Source organism: Prosopis cineraria, unplaced genomic scaffold, assembly GCF_029017545.1.
Source record: "Prosopis cineraria cultivar Desert tree isolate PC_DT_omini unplaced genomic scaffold, ASM2901754v1 PC859, whole genome shotgun sequence".
Classification (NCBI taxonomy): domain Eukaryota; kingdom Viridiplantae; phylum Streptophyta; class Magnoliopsida; order Fabales; family Fabaceae; genus Prosopis; species Prosopis cineraria.
This window is the reverse complement of record NW_026556184.1, coordinates 1,152-7,716: the sequence shown is the minus strand read 5'-3', so window position 1 is coordinate 7,716 and position 6,565 is coordinate 1,152. Positions and strand designations below refer to the sequence as shown.

At 34.8% G+C, this 6,565-nt stretch overlaps 1 pseudogene; it reads right to left on the bottom strand.

Annotated features, from left to right (window-relative positions):
• Nucleotides 1–2,383: 2,383 nt before the first annotated feature.
• Nucleotides 2,384–6,099, bottom strand: LOC129298603 (peroxisomal membrane protein 11C-like; annotated as a pseudogene).
• Between the last annotated feature and the right edge of the window lie 466 nt (nucleotides 6,100–6,565).

The window sequence follows — 6,565 nt, the reverse complement described above, 5'->3', positions numbered from 1 at the left end:
AGTTAGTGTGCAACTCTGCCATTGCCAGCACCTCCATTATCTCCTCCCCTATCCAATTTCTTGGTTCTCTAATTCAAAGATTTATAGGTTTTTATCTTTTATTCCCTTCTTGATTGATTGTGCCTGCATTATTGCTTTCATTAGGGACTTTGATTATTAATTGCTTGTTGTTATCGTGCCTGTTGGTTCATGAAAGAGAAAAGAGATGATGTAAGAGATGGAGATAATGGATTTTATTTTTCATCTAGGGCTTTCATGGAAGTGAAAAGATAATGGATTATTATTCTGGATCGTGGTTTCAATTTGGTTGGTATCCATGTATGATTGCTTTTTGAAAGAATTACAATCAGCCCCTTCTTAAGAGAATTTATTATGGACAAAGATCAATTCAGAACGAATTGTTAAAATATAAAACTTAAATTGTTGTTTCTTAAATGGGACTTGTTATTGATTCTTGTCTGTGATTAATTTTTTTAAGAGGAGGCTAGACTGTAATTCTTCCTTATCTTTTTTGTACAATACTAGTTTCATAGGTCCTCACTTGGTCCCCCCCCCCCCCAATGGTGGTTCATGATGACTGTGATGCTTCTGTGGTGAAAGAGATTTTTTTTTGTTGGGCAACATTTTTGTATTTTCATATCATAAATACATATTTTAATTAAAAATTATACTTCATTTTCATGTGCACACCCAACATATCTTTTAAAACTCCATTTTTACCTTACTTCCTCTTCCAATTCCACTTAAAAAAAAAAAAACACTTCCAAGTTACCAAAAACAAGGATTAGTAATTCTAATTCCTGTGTTTTTGGCTGTGATAGTTTTGGAACATATGCATCACATTTTCTATAACTGTCCTTTTGCAAAGGCAATATGATTTGGGGATATGTCTATCAAATCCTCGAATGTTGAAGAACAAGGTTTAGCAAACTGACTGGTGCAACAACAAAACTACAAATAAAAAACAGAAACCTTCAGCTTCTTGAAGGTATTTTCTTCCTTCTTCGTACCATCTGGTACAAATGCAACAGAGCTTTGATGAAGGAATAAGGCCTCATCCCCATACAGTAATTCGTGAATTCGAGGAATAGTTCAAATTTCTCAAAGAAGTTTGTTTCTCTGAAAATGGCAATCATCAAAGAAACCCCTAAACAATATTTCATTTCAAAACCACAATTCTTTGGGTTTTCCAATAATCGATTCCGAGTCTCACTAGATTTCAAGGCCAAATTTTCAAATCTCAAAGATATGAGAAGTAACTACCAGGAATTTCAAGAGTAGGAAAAGAACGTATCTAACAGCTAAGATTCGTAGAAAATCGGTTTATCAGACCCAGCAATACTTTTCCTGAATTGTTTGCGAGAGCATGCATTCGGAATACTCTCAACTGGATCATCACTTCTGCTTCGAGCTCGACAGAAACAGAAGACTCTATGGGATGGATACGTATCTTTTGGCAAGGAGGAAAACTCAGGGTTCTTGCAAGAACGAAGTCTCCACTGTTTTTGGAACAAGACATTTATTGCTTCCTAAGCCAGTTCAGCAGAGCCACTGTAGCTTGGGTTAATGACAAGGAGATAGCTAGTGGCTAGAGTTATTTTGGTTTAAGAACTTTGACATGCATTTATAGTTTTTAATTTCATGTTCGTTTTATCCGTCTGGTGACTTTTTAATCCAAAAAAAAAAAAAGGAAATTCTTTCCATGTTGTAGCATATGGGAAATTCTTTGAGAGAATTTCATCTAAGGACAACAATAACTAGTTTTTTTCAAATTACGCCTAAAAAACTGAAAATACACTACAAGCTTGGAAGCCCTAATTGGAATAAACTTTTTGTGCAAAATAACCAAATTGCCCTAACATTTAAAAATGACAATGGTACAAACTTAACAAGTAATGTAAGGAGATTAACAAATAATGTTAATAATTTTACAAGTTAATAATTTAATAAGCCACGATGGATGGGTTAAACACAAGTTAGATAAATGGATAACACATAGGTTAGATAATAAACAAGTAAGGTTATGAATTTAACAAGTAATGTCATTTACAAGAACAACTTAATGATTTAACATGGAATGGATGGATTTAATACAGGTTAGATAATGCACAAGTAATGATATGGACTTAACAAGTAACACAAAGAAATTATCATGTAATATTAGAGTTTTTACAAGTGAATCATTCAAGTAAGTCCATTTTGGTCCTTTTGCTTCAGCAATTTATTTCATTTTATTCTCAAACTCCTGCAGTGTAATTTTTTGACTTTTTGGGTCTGATTTGTAAATAACTAGCTACTATAGTCCTTAGATGAAATTTTCCTTTTTTTTTTTTTTCTTTTTCCCCTCATAATATACAAGTCAAAAAGCCCTCTCAACAGACACTTCTAAGAAAAATAACACTCCTTTATCATGCTAACACATTTTGTTTTACAGATAGGACCAAACAAAACATCCTGCATGACGTAGTTTCTGCTATAAGCAAACATTAAATGTCACAATATTGGTATTGATAATACTTATAATGACATGACGATGACACCTCATTGGCCAGCATGCAGATGCTCATTGCACAAATCCAACAACATTAACTTACAAACATGCATAATTACTTTACAACAATGAAGCGTGATAAGATTGATCCTGTCTCTTCATCTTCACAGTATTTGGACTTGCTTCGGGCAGGAAGTAACTGTTTTGCACAAACCAAAAATATTATTGTCAATGAAAAAACTGAAATACTCTCAGCTACCAGCTTAAATTTAAGCAAATTAATAAAAGAAGCATCACAATGCCCCTTCAATGGTGTCAAAGGAAAATATGATCTTAACATTGGTATCCTTAAAAGCCCACAAATATGATCTTAACATCAAGAAAATTGAAGGTAAACTAATCCCTTCGTAACAGGATACCGATGGACTCCTAAAAATTCGGGGTCAAATAATGTTAACTAATTTCTAGAGACAAGACTGAAGGAACATGCATCTTCTAGGGACTCAAATGCTAGCTTACTTCATTTCCTTAGTAAACATTGTGATTAGAATTCCCTACATCTCTCAAGAAAAACTATCAAAAGCTTGCCTTACTTGCTAGTGCCAGTGGATGGAAAAGAAGTTGGAAAATGAGATAGAGACAGAATTTTCCAGTGAAATCAGGGTGCCCAGATAATAGAGAAGCAGAAGGGAAACTATAGTGATAATGGCAGGCACCTGATAGCAAGATATTAGGGATGTGACAAGTCCAAAGGCTCCAGTCACACGGGGAGTAACATTCTTGGGTGCCAATTGAAGTAGTCCAACTGCTACAACTATATCCATCCCTGCCTTGATAACTGCAAGAGTCCTCTCATTTGACATTTTTAGCTTAGCACGGTATTGCTCATCCTGCGTCCATGATGAATGTGGTTGAATATATGTAGTCTTAAAATGAAGGAAAATACTGTCACTGTCCTACGTAAGGTAATGAAATGAAAATGAAACTTCAAAGAACCTATACATCATATTTATTGCTGTTCTTGAGTTCCTTCTCTAACTTCTTCATCGAAGCAGAGAGTCTTCCAAGCTCCCCAAGCTGATAGAACATGCCATGAAGATGTTAATAGAGGAGGAATGAAGCATTTGCTTCTATATACATGTTAGGAGTATAGGGAAAGAAAAGGGGAAGACACAGACCTCAACCAAGGTGCTAAACACTGAGGAACCCATCCAACAAAAAAGTGATATTCTACCAATTAACTCTGTACGTCCTTTATTCTGTAGATATGGACAATAAAAGTTTACATATGTAACTTGATCACTCAGTGAGAGTTTTACATTAATAATTCAAGGAACAAACTCAAAGCTTTGGGAAACATTTTGATTCCTACCTGGTAGATGCCAGATCTGCCAAGCCACACAAATTGATCAAGAAAAAACAAGAAGTTGACAGTAAAGCATTTTTGCACTGAAAAAAGCATGAGAAGGTAAGAATGTGAAATAAAATAAGAGGGATAACAAGGTAGAATGCTCTTATAAAGCTTGTACCTTTCCCAACAAAATTAAGGGAAGGGGAGTCCCCCGTGGAGCTGGACTTATCAGAGCATGCAGGTCATTGACAAACTGCATATTAAAATATCAATTAATTTGCAACTTCTGTTTGATCTTGGAATTCCCCTTTGAGTGTTAGAAGAGACTAATAGTTTGCAAAATACATGTTATGAAACCTTCTTTCATTATTTATTTTCAAATTCTGTCATTGCAGAAACAAAGAATAATATCCACGCTAGTAGAGATCTCTTATTTTCTTCATTTAAATAAATCAAGGCTAGGCCCAGAAGAAAAAGGAATTAAGAGGATGCAGATAAGAAGAAAGACTAAAAAAGAATCCATTTTAATAAAATTCAAGGAATAAAACAAACAAATAATCAAAACAAAAGAATAAATAAATGTATAAAGTATGTGTTTCCAGGTTAAATAGAATAATCTAACCTTGAATAGACGGAAAACTTTACGAGCCAAAGTGGTTGATTTGTCAACATTCTGGGCAGTACCAGGTTGGCCATCACTCAGAAATTTGGAACCATACTGTATAGCCCTGCATATTTTGTCCCTGGCTTCAGCCTTGTTCAAATATAAAACCAGAAGACCAAGTTCTGCTCTGGTCGCATCCAATGTAGTCATCCTTTATGCTAATCAAAGCTGCAGAACAAAATTAAGGCACAGCTGTAGGGTTAAATGAGGGAAATAGTTACAATGACATAACACCACGCCCCCTTCCAAAAAAGCCTTGCCTTCAAGGGTCATTGACAACAATTAGAGGGGATAGCCTTTAGGCAGTTAGGAAATAGCCGTTGGGATGGAATCCTATAAATACTTTGTGATTCAATTATAAACCTTATGCTATCAATGATAATTCTGCACTATTTAGAAATTCCTATGTCTCTTCTCTCTCAACCTCTCTGAATCTCTCTCAATTCTTCTCCCTTTTCTGTTCTCCTCTCCAATTCCTCTCTATCCTTCTCTATTTTCTCTTACATACAGAATTACAATTCTGTATTATCTTACCCAATAATAACGCTCTACTTCTATCTCAGAAAATAAAATTAAACGCAAGAGCAACACAGTAAACTGTTTAAGAATTCATGTCAGCAAGGAATTAGCATTTTACCTTTTCATATGCTTTATCTTAGTTTCTCCACTCCCATACCAAGACACTTAGTATATGACATGAACATAAAGGTTGAATCCATACAACCAGCCCTCTTCAGAATTCAAATTTATTCCAACAACAAAAAGAACCAGCAAATTGCTCCACATCAGGATCGACAGTTCAAAACCATTGAATAAAAACAAAGGCATCAGCATCTGTGTTCGTTTGATAAGTATTAAGTACAAAAATAATCTACTACGTCCTGTCCTTGATTAAATTCGTATAATTCCTTACAATGAAAAAGGAAACAAAGTAAACGCTTGATGAGAAGCTAAAACATCAACAGACGCAAGATATGCTTAATATGCCACTCAAGCACCGATAGCAAATTTTAGACTTGTTTACACCGAAACCACTGTTTGGGTATAAAAGGTACTTCGTTGGGGCACCGTATTTCAAATTATCAAACAAATAAGCAATTTAGTTCCCTAACTAAATTATTGAAACAATTTACAAGTAAATTATTCAATAGCACAAATTATTGAAACACAGGATTCTCACGTTACATAACCCTGTAAATCCAAAGCTTAAAAATCCCCACTCTCCCAAGCTCTTTCCACAAAGTTCCCAAAATAAACAACTTACAGGACAACATAATATTAAAATCATCGAAAATAATCAACATCATAAAATTTCAGTATTTCATTTCCAAACTCTGAATCCTGAGTCATACTCAGAATAACACCCCAAAGCAGATCCAAGCAGCAAACTCAGATAAACCAGGCGAACAAGCAAGAAACAGATAGAGAACAAGCGAAAGAGAGTAAAAGTACCAACCAAAGGAAGTGGCAGATAAATTCGCCTCGAATAAACAATGGTTCACAGATCCAGAGTGGCTCGGGGTTGCTTGTAGCATTTCGTTGATAGGCTTTGAAAAGGGCTTGGTTGGCCCTCTTCGTTCCTTCGCAAACAAACAAAACGTTTGACACGAAAAGCGCCCTTGACCTTAATCCCAATATTAGATCATTGCTTCAAGATTCGGATCCGATTGAACCGGACCCACAAAGTAATTGCTGAATCCTTCGACATCGTTTCAAGTCCAAGAAGTCCATATTTTTAACATTGAATGGATTAGTGTTTTATTATATTATTATTATCATTGTCTGGCCTTGCAAAAATTCTAACCTTGGTCATGCAAGGGACTTAACCCAACTTGGTTAATTCCTTAATTAATATAATATATGATAATGATAATATGTTTTTGTAAGAATTGTTTTTTTATAGGTAAAAATTTAGGTGAGTTTAATTCCAAGAATTTATAATTATAGAGTTTATAAACCTTTAAAGGGCTAAAGTTTAGAAGCACAGGGCCCAAAAAATTTTAGAACTCTTGTTTTCAAAGCCCAATCCTAGCTTTTGGGTTGAAGAGTTGGTATTGTA